The following is a 19,154-nucleotide window of genomic DNA, read 5'->3' on the forward strand; positions in this document are numbered from 1 at the left end:
GCGAAACTTCCTCTAATGTCCTTCATACTGGTCACAGATACATAACAATGGTATCCACAAGTTCATCTGACTCAGGGGAAGCAGGTAAAGTGCTTCATTTCCAAAATCCCGAAGTATCCATATTTCAGATTTTAATAGAAGTCGTATGTTTTTGTCTTCGTTTTTGGGAAAGTGGTCAGAGTAACTGATTTGTGTCAAAAGTCACAATAGGCCTTTTCACACTGCATTGTACTTAGCCACGGGCTATCCTTAGCTCCAGGCTAGGCCATGATGCATTGGCAATTTTCTGGGACAGTATTGCTGAGCAATGTTGCCAGCAATGTTTGCTGCAACATTTTTCCATGGGAATTTAGATTTGATCAGCAGCGCAACCTAGTGGGCAATTTATAGGAATCCTCCAATCAGAGTGCAGATATTAGTCATGTGATTAGTATGCCGTTCTAAATTAATTTGGGAAACATGTTGGCAAAAGAAAATCAACTCCCCTTTTGGAGTGAAATGTTGGCCATTCTCGTCTCAAACGTGATCCATTTCAGGAAGCCAGGCGTATGTCGCACGTCACATTTCACTACTTCACAGGAGAGGAATTGGAACACATTTTTTATTTGTTTATACAGTACCAGTCAAAAGTTGACACACCTACTCATTCAAGGGTTTTTCTTTATTTGTACTATTTTCTACATTGTAGAATAATAATACAAAGACATTAAAACTATGAAATAACACATATGGAATCATGTAGTAACCAAAAAAGTGTTAAACAAATCAAAATAGATTTTATATTGTAGATTATTCACAGTAACCACCCTTTGCCTTGATGACCTTTTACCTTGATGACAGCTTTGCACACTCTTGACATTCTCTCAACCAGCTTCATGTGGTAGCCACCTGGAATGCATTTCAATTAACTGGTGTGCCTTGTTAAAAGTTCATGTGTTTAATTTCTTTCCTTCTTAATGCATTAGAGCCAAGAACAGCTCAAATAAGCAAAGAGAAATGACAGCCCATCATTAATTTAAGACATGAAGGTCGGTCAGTCACAAAAACCATCAAGCTCTATGATGAAACCCGGCTCTCATGAGGACCACCACAGGAAAGGAAGACCCAGAGTTACATCATATTAGTTTAACAGTTTTTTTGGGTTACTACATGATTCCATATTCAATAGGCCATCATTGTAACCGACTTGCCTAGTTAAAGAAAGGTTAAATAAAAAATAAATACAAAAATATGTCTTCACTATTATTCGACAATGTAGAAAATAGTAAAAAGAAAGAAAAACCCTGGAATGAGAAGGTGTCCAAACTTTTGACTGGTACAGTATATACACATTTAAAAAAATATATAGATTCCAATAGATTGTTGTTCCAATTTCAGATTTGGCAGAGAAGTAGAGGAATATTTCTAAGATTTCTGATTTTTCTAATTTATTCGGAGAGTGGTCAAAGTAGCTGTCAAAAGTAACATTGTTTTCAGTGAATAGAATAGAATGTTGGGAGTCATGTCACAATGCGACCTTTAGAATGCTGAGGAAATCCCATGAAAGTGGATGGAGGACATCAAGCTTAATAACAGTTTAAAACTATAAAAGATATCAAAAAGTTGTACACAAGCAACTTAATCCAGAACGGTATACACGTTTTAAAGTTTGAACTGCGTTTCTAGCGTTTCTAGCTTAAACGGTGTAGCATGGGTAGCGTTCAAAATAAGCAAAATAAGCATGACGAAGATTTAAAGTGGAACGTTTGCTGCCACAAGTCCCATTAATAAACAGTTACTCAGCCGTACTTTTTGCATGAAAATTCTGGACACATAATTTTATATTTTTCAAGTCCGTACTGCTTCTGATTTTGGTGATACAAAACCCAGACAGACATCCCTTCACCGTTCAGCCCCAAGCTCATACCCCCACTCCCTCCCCTCTCTCCTGGGATGAGTATGAACCGAACGACACCGATGCTTATCTGGGGCTGTATTCCTGAAATCAGTGGTGAGATTTACATCTTTTGTGTTGGTCACAAGCCTCACTGGTGCGGCGGCGGGCGACACGTCTAGTCGCCCAATTCCAGAGAAGTTAATGAAGCTGACCAAGTCAGGCAGGAGTAAATTAACTTGGCTGATTAATTATTTATATGAAGCAGAATAAATGCCCTTAAAACACTGGGCCTAATCATGAAAGGAGTTGAAAATGGGCATAAATGCAGATTTATAATGTTGCGTTTAAGGCGTGTAATAGGGAGGCCAGTATGTGTTAATGTGTACTCAACAGAGGGGCTGAGTCTCCTGAGATCCCCATCCAAACAAGAGACACAGCAGACCTAAGGCAGAGGGGCCACTGTCTGACAGACATCAAATGTCCACATCTATTATGAGTAAATCAAATAAGCAAGATCACAACAACAATAAATAATATTACAGACACTACTATTTTTTTGTGTTGAAATAAATAATAATTTCTGTATTATTATCAAGTAGCAAAATCAGTAGCTACCACTATAATAATCAACACCATAGTGCACTATAATTTTAGATGTCTCTGCTTTTCTTGCAGGCAGAACATCCCAGTGACTCATCAGACACTGTGGTCTGCATTGGTTCATTTGTCATGTCACACCACCCACTCATCTCATTCTGAGCCCCTGCCTCTCTGTCTGCAGTTTGGGCCGAGGCTATGGGCTGTGTTCTCTGGATTGGACGCTCTGGGCTGGGTCCTCAAGCCTCCAGCTCGGCCCACTCTCTCTCCAGACAGATGTTGACCCGGCTCACCCCTTCAGTCTGGCACAACCTCACTCCATAATGGGATTTTCTAAACAAGGAGCGAGCAATAGGAATACTGTGGGATGGGAGGGAGCCGGCTACAACTACATCTGCAGGGCCTGGCTGCTCAGCTCAGCTCATACAAACTCCCCTTCCTTCTGAAACACCAATTAGAAACACACATTCTCAGGCCAAATGAAATGTGATTTGAAATAAACCACATGCTGACGTTATTCACCCCCACTTCTTTTTCAAATAAAATATGTTTTTCCACACATAGAAAAGAATTGACTGAGTCTGTTTTTTTCTCTCTCCAAAGCTACATAAAAGGCGGAAAGTAATGGCTATTATGCACGCACTGTCATTCCATGCAAAAATTTCATAATTATAACGGAAAGGCGTACATTTCCAAATGCATGGCATCTCCAAAAGTAATCAAGAGAATGAGCCGTGGGGCTATTTTAATGTATGCAAAACTAGTGACCCACAATAAAGGAGGGGAAGGCTACAATGAATGCAAAGTAATGCGCGCATGCTAGGAACCGGCACTGACGAGGGGCGGCTAAAATTAACACCCAATTAATTTTCGAATTGACAAACAAATGAAACCCATAAATCTACTTTCTCATTAATATTACCACAGAATAATTCAAAGCTACAATATTGCAAGCAAAAAAAAAGAAGGGTAAAAATGAAAATGGGAAATGTGCATTATCCATCATAAATATCAACCAGATAGGAAAGAGACTTATTGGAGAGTTGTCTGGTGACGACAATGTTAATCGGAGCAGCACTGAGGCAGATGCACAGAAGCTTCATGTAGACTAGCAGACACAGGCGACTAGTCTACCACATGGCAGGGCCCTAGTTCATTTATTTTTTGTTTGCTCAGGGAATGGTCCAATCTGTGATGACAACTCAAATAGCTTGCTATTTTACTTAATCCATTTATACAATAATGCATATTCAAGGGTAATTATGGGTCAAGTGGGTACTGTACTTACCAAGGCTGGAACACACACACACACACTCGCACACACTCGCGCACACACACACACACACACACACACACACACACACACACACACACACACACACACACACACACACACACACACACACACACACACACACACACACACACACACACACACACACACACACACACACACACACACACACACACACACACACACACACACACACAAATGAGGGGGCAGTTCATGAGAAACCGGCCTGCTTGTTTATGAGGCATGTCAGCCCTAAATATAACAACAAAAACAAAAAGCTCTAAATAACTGATATTCCAGGAGATTAGAATGAGGCAAACGGCGGTCCACAAAACAGACGCTTTGCTTCTCTGTTGATCATCAGATGTCTGTTCTTCTGGAGGGGGGTGGTGGGGGAATGTCTGGTTGCAAAACACAACAAGTGTTTGGAACAAACAGTGGATCATCAAAAAAAGGTCAGAGTTTCTGTTTGTTGGTGTTTTGCTTTTGTTCCTCTAATATGGGGAGTACATTAAAAACACAGTCACATGCAACGCCCACCTGAACAGACAGTTTCAGAGCATGGCACAGCACCAAGGGCTCTTTCAAGCCTGTCAGTCTCGTATCGTATCCACTCACTGCTCCACGCCGAGCCTCAATCTAATTCAAACGCCTTTCCCTCGCCATGGCAGCCTGGAATTCAAGAGCTCGATTCAGTCAACAATCCAAGGTAGGGTCGGCCTGCGCAGCTGTGCCGTGACCTTTCCCCATGTTCTGTTTTTCTTTAATGCTCATGACAGAAAACCCTCCATGGCCACCTGCTCCGGCTTGCATAGATCTCACATAGCCCCTGTTTACACAAGCACACAACAAAAGCACAACATTCTTGGGGAAGAGATAAAGACAGACAAAGGAGAAGACAAAGGGAGAGGTGCATTTCGATGCTGCCTGTTTAGGTTAGGCTTGGTTGCTAGACTAGACAACACAAACAGCTTGTACCAAGGTGGCGCGACACCATAATGCTTCCCCTGGATGGGTTTTCAAGGTTTTGAGAGTTTTGTGTTCAGTTTTATTTGGGCTCAATGTTATGAAGATAAGTCTGAAGACAAACATGAGAATAACAAAAAAAATGCCAGTGCTGATAACCTTGTTTACAAATAGTTGAATGAAAATGTGTTCAAAGATCCACGATCAGTCCTCTCATAGAACCCCCAAAAAACAGTTGAAGAAAATAACCCCTATACTGGACTGAGCAGAACAGACAGTCGGAATTGGACTGGGTCCCTGAACCTCCCTCGTTTTTACCTTAAACGTAGCCTAGGCCTCCGTAATCCAGAACCATGTGGATCACTCAGAAGTGTCTGCCACAATATCTGGGCTCGCTTGACACTCAACGAAGAATCCCTCGCCCTTCTCTTCTCCGAGAAGGAAAACTGACGGCACCAATGACATTCCGCCAACAGAGACTTTACAGTGAGACCAAACAAGCCTCTAATCTCATCAGCCACTTCAACCAAAAGTCGTAGATAAGAAAAGCATATCTCAAGACGACTGTTACAACATTGTAGGAACAGGGCTTCCCCTCTATCCCTCCACCCCTTTTTCACAGAGACACAACAGAAGCTTTTTAAAAGTTCCTTCCAGACCTTGTAGGGGATAACCAGCCACTCACACCAGCAAACAAAGCAGCTATTTGTTTAATAACTGATTGCTGCCATGGCTACAGTAAACAGGGGGAGCGGGGGGGGGGGGGGGGGGGTGTTTATGAACAAACATCTCTTTGCAGGACCAATTTAACATTAACCAGGTGGAATGATCAACAGATTTCATAGGTGACACTCAGGGCAGGCCTAATGTAAACAGGCTCTGGGAGGAGAAAGGGGCCAGGCTTAGAAAATCAAGGTCGATGCAAATGCAGAGCCAGCTAGAATAAATGGCTGGGGAAAACTCAAGACAAACAAACAGTCATTCTCCTGACATTTGAAGAAGCATTAAGGTGGTGTGTTACAGCTGCTGGCCTGGCGGCCACCATGAATGTGTACGAAGAGGGGGTGGACGGGGGTGAGGAGGGTGTTCTGGGCTGGTGAAGAGAGCCTCCTCTAGCCTCGATCAAACCTTAAGTGTGAATGTGTTTTGGTATACCAGAAGTACATTCATTTCAAATGGAACGCTGCGTTTGTCTTGCAGCATGCCATGGCAGTTGCAGTGCATTCTGTGTGGTGCATACTGTATGTTTGATAATTCAAACGTATGCATCCAATTGTCTGCGTAGACTTGATTTTTAAACGGAACCTTTATTTAACTAGACAAGTCAGTTAAGAACAAATTCTTATTTACAATGACTGCCTACCCCGGGCGACGCTGGGCCAATTGTGCGCCGCCCCTATCGGATGGCCGGAGATTATGCAGCCTGGATTCGAACCAGGGACTGTAGTGATGCCTTGCACTGATACCACTGCGCCACTCGGGAGTTGATAGGAATAGTAACAATAGGTGACTGTTGAACTTTTGTTGCACACATATCCAGTACAAATGTTGGATTACATAATGAAAAACATTTGACTGTAGAATTTATTAGGTGGTATTGGTGCACAGCCTGGTCTCAGACTAGATGTAACATAGTAAACTTAAATCTGGGATATTCAAATTAGTATGATATGTTACTTTTGGTGAGTAACATATAACAAAATGAAAGTAGTGTGTAACGCAATTGTCTAGTAACCTAAATATTGCAAGTTCGAATCTCATCACACACAACTTTAGCATTTTAGCTAACTAGCAACTTTTCAGCTACTTTCAACCTACTTAGCATGTTAGCTAACCCTTCCCCTACCCTTAACCCTTTAACCTAACTCCTAAACTTAAACCTAACCTTAACCCAAACCTCTAACTCCTAGCCTAACTAACGTTAGCCAGCTAGCTAATATTGGCACCTAGCTAGAATTCGTAACATATCATAAACTTAGCAAATTCGTAACATATTCTAAGTTTTTGCAAATTTGTAACATATAATACAAATTGTAATTCATTACATACAAAATGGGTGATGGACATCCGCAAATTAATACATACCATATGAAACGTAACATATCATACTAAATGGAGTGTCAGATTTATTTAGAGAATAATACAAAATGCTCTGAGACGAAGCTGTCGGTCTGATCGAGGCATCAGGATTGAGGGAAAACACGGCAGTAGAGACACTTTTACTACAGACCCAACACAGAGTTTCTTCAACGACACCACAGCAAGAAACTTGTAAAACATGTTAAACATTTACCTGCTTTAATTATTCAGTAACTAGGGTTTGGAAACAACAAAGGATGTCTGAGGGCCCCAGAAGCTGTTCCCAATAACAACAGGACAAGTCGACGGAAAAACAAGCAATGTTGTTTTCATCCGACAAACAGAGAAATAATTTAACTGCAGGTGCCCCATAATTTACCCATATAATACTGGAATGAATACTGTGGTTATACAATGAATACTGAATCTATTTCTTTCAAATAAAATAATATTGGTTTGACTTTGAGTCAAACACACACACAGTGTGAGATCTGTGTTACGCCATCCACGTTAGAGCAAATAATAAACTATTCAGAAACTGGTAACGATTACAACAAGCACAAAAGAGAAATTGGTGCGGGCAATTTCAAGCTGCACGTCACCTTGTTCATGAATGTTTCATGCATACAAGTTGCCATCTGCTCATGTGAATCCAGTCAGTGAGGCCTAGCTACCCCTGAGTGTTTAGTTTCCTGTCTCATCTCACCTCCCAAACAACCTTCATTCTCATTTCAGTTATGCCCCAAACCCATTTACCCCCATATAGTGAGGGCAAAGGGAAGAGCCCAAACACATATTTATGACACATTGTGAAGAATATAATGGGATCCTCAAGCGTAAAATTCTGATTCAAATGTATTACTACACTTTATACAGAGAAAAGGGCTTGACATCCACTGATACTGAGGATGATGATTCATATGAATATGAACCTATTACCACACTACAAGCTCAGATAAATGAACAACAAGGATGGGAGCAGAAGGCACACTCTCCAGTAGGGAGGCTAAGTAGATACATCATTTCAGAAAATACACCAAACAGTTTGTCTCCTTGGCATGAAGCCTTCCCATATACACCAAAACGTACAGGCCTGCTGAGCAGAGACAATGACGGAATGTGCAAAAGTAAGGCAGGGCACGGTATTTTTAGTACACAACGGCCAATTGAGATTAAGTAAACAGAAACGACTTTCAAAACGGTAGTACATGAATGGAAAAGTACTGGTGTGATGTGAACTGCTTTTAGGAGTGGTTTACCACACATTCCTCAACGACTCTCCTTCATTTGACTTTGATAATCTCACTCACACGAGGCTCACACCGATTAACACTGCAGCGAGAGGACAGACATCGAGAGACGTGGGCCTCTTTCCTGACCAGACCCAATGCGTGGGAAAAGCAGGCCTCGCTGCCCTCAAGCTCATCTTACCAATTAGAACTGTCAAACACACACGCCGAAAGAAAAACACAGACTTCAATCTCTCCGCATCCTATGGGACCTGTAAAAACGCTTATTGTTTTAACATTACTTAAAAAGTGTGTCATATATTTTTAATCATTTTTACTAGAATTCATGCAAGGCCCATTCCCAAGGGGGTGGAAATGTGGACTTGCAAGGAGGAAATGTGTCAGATGCATTTTCCTAGGGAAAGGAAGTTTAGCCTATGAACTTATCTAATTAATGCTCTGTTCCTAAACCATATGAGGGCCATATTATTAGAAACACTGTCTTGGGGGGAGGTAAACTTACCCACTTGCTGATGTGCATTGACAACTGAGTCTTTGCAACTTTCTACAGTTATAACATTGTTGGAAAAGGTTCCTGGCAGCGTTAGGTACAGACACTGTCTATTACCCCACTATTCAATAGCATCGTTATCGTCAACAGCAGTAAATACAAGAGTTCGGTCTCCCCCTGCTACATTAGTCTTACCACATACACTGAGCTGTGTTCAATACTCAAATGGTGTAAAATGTGTCACTGCTGAGTACAGTGCAGTACAGGTGCTTATCTCCCAGTTCCTTTGTTTGGAGTTAGTTACACAGAGATAAAGTTCAGCGTTTGATTGCCAGCCACAATCATTAACCTTTATACACAAATAATGGCAAGGAAATGCAATGGGCAAATTTAATATTTAACTATTGCCCAACGTGTGTGAGGTATTCTAATAAACACATAACAGAATCAATACAATTCCATTCTGAAAGTGCTTGAGTTTGAGGATTATACAGAAAGTAATGTGTGGGACCAGTTTAATTGCAGCCGAGCGATCATTTAGGCCCAGAGTGCTAACCACAAGTTTAGACATAAAGAGAACATATTACAAATAATGAATCTCAATGGCCTCCAATGAGCCAAGATGCTGCTACTAAATTCTATGAGATGAGGACGTCATTCTACTCAAGTTCAAATCAATGCAATTGTGTGGAAAACTGCAGAAAAAGCAGTGTTATCTTGACAGTAACTAAACAACATCCACCTCAAGCACATTCGTTAATGGCTTCTTTCAACTGATTGGATAAGTATTGGGTGGCCATTAACCAATCAGGACAAAGGACCAAATACATGTTGGCACCCCATTCAATGCTTCTGGCATGGGATTGGTCAGACTCCTGACCCCTCCCACTGCATCCTCAGGTGCTGTGTCTCCTAGACGTTACCGTGCTGGGTTGTGTCATTATTTTATAAGCTCTAGCTTTCCAGAGAGAGGACACGGTGGGTTAAAAAGGAGGGGTACGTGCCTTCCATTAAGCAGTTAAATTGAAGGTAAAGGGCACCGGGCTAAATACTGAAAGACCTTGTATGAATCTCAGCGCTTTAATGGAATCAGTTTTTAACAACTCTTTTTGGTTAAATACAGCCCGATGTCAGGAGGATGCGTCCCACTCATAAAGCAGCGCAATGACAATGTACAGTGGCACTAATACAAGGACATAGTTCATGATGACATTTTCTGCAATTCCCAACTGATTAGGGTCATTATGTTGGAGGTCTGATTTATGCTGTCATTTCCTCTCGCCGATCCTGCATCAATGAATCTTAATGAATTGGTAAATAAGGGTGAAGATTACACTCTGTGACACCGCAACATTCTTCACCCTCTACGCCAGAGATTTATGTAGCCAATTAGAGACTAACAGAGAAAATTGGCTGGCAGAAAAATAATATTCTTTATGGTACAAAACGGAAAAGCATTCTTGCTGAAGGGCAATTCTATTGTCAGTGTTAACTCCATAAAATGCGCCCCCCCCCGCCTTCAAAATACAAAGGAGATGCCGTGTTGGAGCTGGACGTGATGCTTTCAGGGAAAGACAAAAGGGTACGTTTTCGAATCGTAAGGGAGGTTTGTGCAGCACGGGCGTTCATCTCTGAAAGGAGCCAAAAGACCTTGGCATTGGCAATCCCCTGGCTGAACTGTTTGATCAGCATAAATACACCTCTGTGTGACAAACATGTTTACCCTCACAGAGCAAACAATACACAATGAGAGACCATGAGCTACTGCTTCTCTAATGAAGGTACCAAACCGCTTTCAACAATTACCTATGTTGTGATTCTGTGAACACTCTTTCCATTGATCTCTTTAAGAATAATACGGTCGTTTCAGGTAATTTCCCTTCAGAGAAAGAATTGTGTGCCACTTGTTTGTGGACATGAACAACATGTAGGCGCACACCTGTCACCATTTTCCATGAATCCATTTTATCATTATCTAATGATAAAGGGTCATTTGGAGAAGAAGAAAAAAAACATGGACATAAAAATCATCTTTTCATTCATCTTCTTTCAAAGGAAGAATATCAAGATACAATCAACCCTTTGAAGAGATCTACTGTATGATCAACATGTAACTGGAAAGCCAACCAATACGACTGTAGGCTCAGCTGATTCTCGGGACATCATTATAGCTTTACAGTTTGTAATGCTTGTAATGTTTTTCGGGTGGGGGATGAAACATGCCAAAAACATGAACATGGGGTACAGATATACACTGCTCAAAAAAATTAAGGGAACACTAAAATAACACATCCTAGATCTGAATGAATGAAATATTCTTGTTAAATACTTTTTTCTTTACATAGTTGAATGTGCTGACAACAAAATTACACAAAAATGATAAATGGAAATCAAATTTATCAACCCATGGAGGTCTGGATTTGGAGTCACACTCAAAATTAAAGTGGAAACCACATTACAGGCTGATCCAACTTTGATGTATTGTCCTTACAACAAGTCAAAATGACCTCCATGACCTCCCTACAATGCCTGGGCATGCTCCTGATGAGGTGGCGGATGGTCTCCTGAAGGATCTCCTCCCAGACCTGGACTAAAGCATCCGCCAACTCCTGGACAGTCTGTGGTACAACGTGGCGTTGGTGGATGGAGCGAGACATGATGTCCCAGATGTGCTCAATTGGATTCAGGTCTGGGGAACGGGCGGGCCAGTCCATAGCATCAATGCCTTCCTCTTGCAGGAACTGCTGACACACTCCAGCCACATGAGGTCTAGCATTGTCTTGCATTAGGAGGAACCCAGGGCCAACCGCACCAGCATATGGTCTCACAAGGGGTCTGAGGATCTCATCTCGGTATCTAATGGCAGTCAGGCTACCTCTGGCGAGCACGTGGAGGGCTGTGTGGCCCCCACACCATGACTGACCCACTGCCAAACCGGTCATGCTGGAGGATGTTGCAGGTAGCAGAACATTCTCCACGGCGTCTCCAGACTCTGTAACATGTGCTCAGTGTGAACCTGCTTTCATCTGTGAAGAGCACAGGGCGCCAGTGGCGAATTTGCCAATCTTGGTGTTCTCTGGCAAATGCCAAACGTCCTGCACGGTGTTGGGCTGTAAGCACAACCCCCACCTGTGGACATCAGGCCCTCATACCACCCTCATGGAGTCTGTTTCTGACTGTTTGAGCAGACACATGCACATTTGTGGCCTGCTGGAGGTCATTTTGCAGGGCTCTGGCAGTGCTCCTCCTGCTCCTCCTTGCACAAAGGTGGAGGTAGCGGTCCTGCTGCTGGGTTGTTGCCCTCCTACGGCCTCCTCCGCGTCTCCTGATGTACTGGCCTGTCTCCTGGTAGCGCCTCCATGCTCTGGACACTACGCTGACAGACACAGCAAACCTTCTTGCCACAGCTCGCATTGATGTGCCATCCTGGATGAGCTGCACTACCTGAGCCACTTGTGTGGGTTGTAGACTCCGTCTCATGCTACCACTAGAGTGAAAGCACCGCCAGCATTCAAAAGTGACCAAAACATCAGCCAGGAAGCATAGGAACTGAGAAGCGGTCTGTGGTTACCACCTGCAGAACCACGCTAATTACCTATAATTTCCACCTGTTGTCTATTCCATTTGCACAACAGCATGTGACATTTATTGTCAATCAGTGTTGCTTCCTAAGTGGACAGTTTGATTTCACAGAAGTGTGATTGACTTGGAGTTACATTGTGTTGTTTAAGTGTTCCCTTTACTTTTTTGAGCAGTGTATTTGTGTATGACTATAAAGAGTAAAAAGTACCTCGTCTTATTAATCCCAACTTCTTAAAGACACACAGTAATGAGTTCTGTTATGTGTTACATATTGTGACTAGATTTAGTGTGAGGAAGCTTCTCTCTCTCCCTCCACATCAAAAAGGCTGGCCTGCATATTAGGCACGGGGCTAAGAGATACTGGTGCTGCTGTGTGAAAAGGAGTGGAAAATTAAACCTGAAGCAGTGCAGGAAAGGGCTTAATTTACTGGCATGAACAGTATGCAAATGAGATTACTCTCAGCTTAACTGCATCATTTATGTCCTTAATAACAGCATCATCATTACGGGGCTCAAATGAAATTACACCATAATTAGCATATCAAAGTGATTGGTTAAAGTTTAAAACAAATACCCAATTTTGTTAATGAAGAGCTGTAATCACCGTGTAGACTCTCAATGAAAACATACAAAACAAATATGTGTTTTGGAGAAGATGAGGAAGATCCTTCCCAGGCGACAGGTCTGTGTGTCGGGCAGGGAGTGCAGGGGCGGGTGGGAGTGATGTGGAGGGGTGGCACTGGGAGTTCTTACCTGGTTGGCTCCACACTCAGGTTACATTTCCCAAACCCTGTGTGATCAAAGATGCAATTTCCCACACTTGCCACTTCAGGAGCTCATTAGTATTTTATTGATCACTCGACGGCTGATTCAGAGAATGGTCTTCACTATCACTGTGTGTGTGTGTGTGTGTGTGTGTGTGTGTGTGTGTGTGTGTGTGTGTGTGTGTGTGTGTGTGTGTGTGTGTGTGTGTGTGTGTGTGTGTGTGTGTGTGTGTGTGTGTGTGTGTGTGTGTGTGTGTGTGTGTGTGTGTGTGTGTGTGTGACACGCACACAAGTTTAACCATCGTCTCTCCTGCTTTCCCTCTGATAAACATGGTGATATTAACACCTCAATCTCCCAGCCCAGCCCCCACTGAGTGACGCCTTGCACTTCCTCTGACAAATCATGCACATCTTATTTATGTGCCCATGTCTGGAGGCAAAAGGCAGTCTGCATGTCATATTTCTCCTGTTTGATCCAAAGATTTTATACTTTCACGTCCCCACATTATTGATTTAATTCAGAATTTATGACACACTACACGACTCGCAAAGTGAATTCCGATGCCTTAAGTTTCAAACATAAGTCAATCTCAGCTCTCTTTGCCAGTATTTCTTCCCTCTTTTGTCCCCTTTTGCCTTACTCCATCCATCCATCCAACAAAAGAAGTAGCTGGCTAGTGATGTACACTATCAGAAACTGATTCTTGAACATTTTAAGAAGTGGCATTTTATTTTATTCATTGAGGAATCCATTAAAGGCCTTGTTCCTTGAACGTATGTAAATGATGTGCCTTTCAAGGTAGAGCTAGGGCAAATCCACTCCATCAGCTAATGACGCCGCTCATCACATGCAGAGAGGCTGGCTAATGAAGGCTCGGCGGCAGGGCCGGCCATTCCCTCGCCCAGCGTAAAGCCCTATGAAATGCTAATATCTCACTTCTAATTAAAGGCTACTAAGTCCAAATGCACCTTCACAGTGGGTAGCCGGCAACATACATTTTATTTTTCAACACTACACTACACCCAAAGATGTGCCTGAGCAACATTCCATTAATTCATATTTAATACCCCAACTATTCCTCAGCTCAGCTCTCTCTCTCTCTCTCTCTCTCTCTCTCTCTCAGCAGCTTCCTATTGAGAGCAGGCACATCATTACGCTTTGTGGTACATTTTTTTGCTAGTGCACTCACTGCAACACAAATACAAGTTAACACACACACACATGCTGCCTTTTAGCACACATCAGGAGGGGAAAGGTCATTACGGAAAAAAAATCTACCAGTATTGCCTCTCCACCTGTATACAATGTTTACACATCTTTGGCTGTAAATATGTTTACAACAAAACGTGCAGCCATTCTCAGAAACTGACCTTGAAGTCAGCAAACAACCTCCTCACAAAGTTCATTAGCATCAGATAGGGCAGGCTTTATTTCCCCCCACCAAATGTTTTTAGAAAACTAGAAATACAAATGTTTTATAAACAAATATTTTGAAAAAATATTGTTACGCAGAATACTTCAAACACCAAACTTAAAAAACAAAATGACATCAACAACGAAGTACATTTTTAACTAGGATTGAAATCATTCATAATAAATGACAACCTGATGGGGATTTGCCTGCTGGGGGGCAAAGGAGGCACTGCTAAAACCATTGACAACCTGATGGGGATTTGCCTGCTGGGTGGCAAAGGAGGCACTGCTAAAACCATTGACAACCTGATGGGGATTTGCCTGCTGGGGGGCAAAGGAGGCACTGCTAAAACCATTGACAACCTGATGGGGATTTGCCTGCTGGGGGGCAAAGGAGGCACTGCTAAAACCATTGACAACCTGATGGGGATTTGCCTGCTGGGGGGCAAAGGAGGCACTGCTAAAACCATTGACAACCTTTTGCCATTTTCAAGCAATTGCCAAATAAATGTTAAATATTTGGTTGTAATATCATCCCCTCTTGAAGAGCATGTCAGATTCAATGCAAAACAATTGCACACATGTATCTCTATCATCAGAGTTATACAGCAAGTAACTGCGCGCTTTTCATGATCAGAAAACTTCAATTGATCACGTCATTTCAGATACGTAGGGTAGCCTCACAATATCTCTGAATAGTGGCTACTATTAATTGGATATCTGAGTGTTATAAAAGAAGAGTGAACGATACCAGACAAGTATGAGTGGTTTAGGTTCATTTCCCATCCTTTGTGGAATCTGCCATTCAAGCAGCAGAAGGACACCTTTGTCGATGTAGCCTACGGTTAGCTGATAATGTATACGTTGCAAGCTACCGGGAGAGACTTTATATACAGTTGGCTAAACAGTGGTAAGTAGACCTAATGTACTTTTTCTCTCCAACCAATGTAGGCTTACCTAGCGAAGTTAGCCAACGTTATCCCTTTTTCAACGTTATCCCTTTTCAACGTTATCCCCTTTTCAACGTTATCCCCTTTTCAACACTGTTTTTAAGAGTGTTTATCACGATCGCTGCGGACAGACATAATGGCTACATTGATTAATGGACCACATCAAATTGGCTAGCTACAGTAGCTAACAACAGATCATGTCAATATAGCTAGATACAAACTTTCAGGGAATTCACTTGGGTGGCTATATTTGCTTGCAATCTATAGTGGTGATGACAGTTGTCACACTGACTACTTCACCAGGACCGAGGCCTTGCCGATGTCAAGCTCTTTCCAAAAGCCTAATCTCTGATGAAGCGAGCCAAATGACACATTTTGTTTGCTTATCAAGCAAGCTAGCTACATGCCAAATGGATAGGCCACCTGTCCTCACATATCTGAAAATACATGATCAATTGATGTTTACTGATCATGAAAAGCAAGCAGTTACATGCTGTATAACTGATGATAGAGCTAAATGTGGAGTAATCTGAACCGTGTAGTTCAAGAGGTAAGATAAATAAATGTACAACTATTTGGTTTCAATATTAACAATCCCTTGAAAACGGGCAATGGTTTTAGCGGAGCTGGGGGTCTCCTATTGTGACATTTTATTGATAACAGCCTATTCACTGGGTATTACACATTCTATACCAAGCCTCTCCATACGGCTCTGATCTCCCACTGACCACAATACTGGACCAATCACTCACTAATTATGATTAACACTGAACTATCAAACATATTCACATGTAACCTTTATTTAACTCGGCAAGTCAGTTAAGAACAACTTCTTATTTACAATGACTGTCTACCGTTCTGCCCCTGAACAACTGCCTTGTTCAGGGGCAGAACGACAGATTTTTCCCTCGTCAGCCCAGGGATTCGATCCAGCAACCTTTCGGTTACTGGCCCAATGCTCTAACCACTAGGCTACCTGCCGCCTCGCTCACATGCTGTGAGGTAGAAACACAGCTACTTACCAGGACATTAATGGTACAACCCACTACCTTAATAATTGAGACCAGGTGGTTATGGTTTACATCTTGAAATAACATTGTTTCATTTCATTTAGAAAACTGTGTTTAAACACATGTGCAGACATAGCAACTTTCAAACAAGTTATGTAATGATTCTGAAATCTATTACTTTGCCTCTTACAAACGCCCCAAATTTATAGACGCATTAAAAAAACATTTTTTTTTAAATGACTTGCCATTTGAATTAAATGTATTTTAAAGGCTCACTCCACTTTGATCTTCCTAAACATATGGAAGAAGCTACTAAAAAGAGAGAAATGCATTTAAAGGTCAATGTTAAGAATATATCACATAACATCTGTTTGATCCCGGCCCAAGTATTTTCACAAGGATTCTTACACTCGATCCCTGTGTGAATCATGGACACTGACCTTCAACATTCCACATGTCCCATCTTCCCATTCATCCATGGGCACAGATCATGCTGGGCAAATATCATAAACGTGAGGATTTTAGGATTGAGGTGAGGCTGCCAACATCTTTAACCAACCAGGGAAAAGAAAGAAATGCATCTGAAATCATAGGCTAGTTTAACCTACCACCTAATCCACCAATGGAATATGGTAATACTACCTACAGGGTACAGGTCTGGGAAGACTGAGTACAGCGATGTTACATATAAAATGAATGAAAGGATTCTCAATGTCCTATAGGGGAGCTGAGCGACAGGTATCAGTCAAAGCCTATTGTGACAGAACCTTGGACAGTTCGATACATTCAACACAGCTCACAGCCAAGACTATCTATCTTCAGTCTATAGACGAGAAAAACACTCTAAACAAGACTAAAGATTTGTTGTTGTACCTCAGGACTCAAACCATATGTGGACTGAGGGGGGATCTCATCAGAGTGGAGAATAAGAAGGCCTCTGGTGTCAGTAAGATGCTGCCTCCAGCTCAAACACCCGGGCTGAGGGAGCAGATCAGATAGGGGCCGGGGGCCTGGGCAGGGCATGACCTGCAGCTGAACTGGCCTCTGCTCTGCGGCAGAGACAACAGCCACTCTAAACACATCAATCTTATTCCCCCTGATAAATAACTAAACAAGTCAAACAGAGATAGATCAGTCAACAGCTAACACAGAGACAGTGACAGAGATGGATAGAAAGATAGAGAGACAGAGAGACACAGAGAGAGAGACACAGACAGAGAGACACAGAGAGAGAGACACAGAGAGAGAGAGACAGAGACAGAGAGACAGAGACAGAGAGAGACAGAGAGACAGCTAGCACAAGAGAGAGTAGGGGAGGCAAGCTGGCGGGGATATAGTGAGAGGGCACAGCAACAGGTAACATGGGAGAGTGGATAAATATCACACAGCAGCCTGAGCCAAGCACCATGGAAGGTTGAGTATTGTAAGGCTGTGAAAGCTGGGCCTTTTTGCCGAGCTGTGACATTTGTTTCTTATTGTCTAAGTGGCAGTTAAAAGCGTCTCCCTGCGAGGGCCCCTCGGCTCTGTGCTGGGCTGCTTTAACAGGGAGGTAACCATATTAGGACGTGTACGGTAAAGTCAACAAAAACATAGTTGCAATGAGATGGAAATTTTTCAGCTAATGGTGTTTGTCAGTCCTGTTTTTCTCTGTACAGCCCTGTACTTTTTTCTCCTAGGCCAGGGAGACTTTGTCTATGAAAACAATGTAAGAGCCAAGACTGAAACCGGTGCAAAAGCCCAGTAAATAAATATTTGTTTAAAAATGCCTCTGACTTTCTTGTTGGATTGCATTAAATAAACTCCAATTTTGAATGAAAAAGCTTTCCACTCCCTCTCAAAAAAGTGTTCCGCTTCGTGTGCGTCGTTTAACTGTCTAATTTTAATTCAACATTTTAAATATTTTAACATTCTAATTTATTTGCCAATCCAACAAGGGGAACAAGAGGAGAACTTAATTGGCAACGATGTATGACGTGAATTAGAGCAGTTTGGCAAACTTGCAGCTGAATAAACTAAAAAGGATATTATTTGATATGTTTGGGTCAGAGGGTTCCATTTCTCACTAATCTAAACAGCATGAGGAGCTATTTGAATGTAATATAACACTCATACTACTTTGTTTCAGTGGTCACTTGTTCTCCTCTCCTTTCACTCCCTGTCATGGTTCTGGTTATCTTCTCAAGGTTAAACAGAAGACATGGCTACATCCTCAATCCATTAATGGTTACCCACTGCTACCTCAACAGGGGCCAAGTTACTCTAGTGTTAAACTGTACAAATCGAACTCCCCTTAATACAACTCATTGGTTGTAACCAATACCCAAACCCAGCCAACCCAAGTCTTGCGTCTAAGACTCATGGGCCTTTCTAAGACATTGCGGCTGTTGAAAGAGTCTAGACAACCTAACAGTTCACCAAGCCCTAGCAACCAAAAGGTAACATCAAACTAGAACGCCATACATTGAGTGCCCCCCCCCCCCCGAAAAAAACGTATTCCATGTGTCAACTTTATTTGTTTAGTTATCTCTCCCTCCATACTCACGCTCTCTAGCAGCCTTCCCAGTCCTCTTAATCTCACACCGAAAATGCAAGCTGTTTATTTACATAACTCTAAAGCCATTCCATTAAGTAGCCACACCAGGTGCTTTATCCGTAAAAGGGATTTGTTTTCTCAAATAAATGGAGAGCCCGAAGGACTGCCAAAGTGATATTGACCATGAAGTGAATTCAGCAATGTCAAAAATGTCCAAATAAGAACCAAGATTATTATTAACTCAACATAGGCACTTTTTTGAAATTTTCTTCACTACAGAGTTATTATTTTCTCTGCACCCCGTTCCCATAAAACTAAGCCTAATTGCAAAGCCCAGAAATAGCTCCCA

The 19,154-nt window shown here is 42.2% G+C and overlaps 1 protein-coding gene across 11 annotated transcripts in view; it reads right to left on the reverse strand.

Moving 5' to 3' along the window:
* foxp1b (forkhead box P1b) overlaps positions 1-19,154 on the reverse strand; it is a 229,434-nt gene that overhangs the window by 102,063 nt on the left and 108,217 nt on the right. The window contains exon 1 of one of the 11 annotated variants that reach the window (XM_046342802.1): positions 5,052-5,287. The exons of the other annotated variants lie outside the window; for them this stretch is intronic. The gene's annotated coding sequence lies outside the window, so the exon portion shown is untranslated. Of the gene's footprint in view, positions 1-5,051; positions 5,288-19,154 lie in introns of those variants that run through there. 11 annotated transcript variants of the gene reach the window in all.

The sequence above is a fragment of the Oncorhynchus gorbuscha genome, linkage group LG03, assembly GCF_021184085.1.
Source record: "Oncorhynchus gorbuscha isolate QuinsamMale2020 ecotype Even-year linkage group LG03, OgorEven_v1.0, whole genome shotgun sequence".
NCBI lineage: Eukaryota > Metazoa > Chordata > Actinopteri > Salmoniformes > Salmonidae > Oncorhynchus > Oncorhynchus gorbuscha.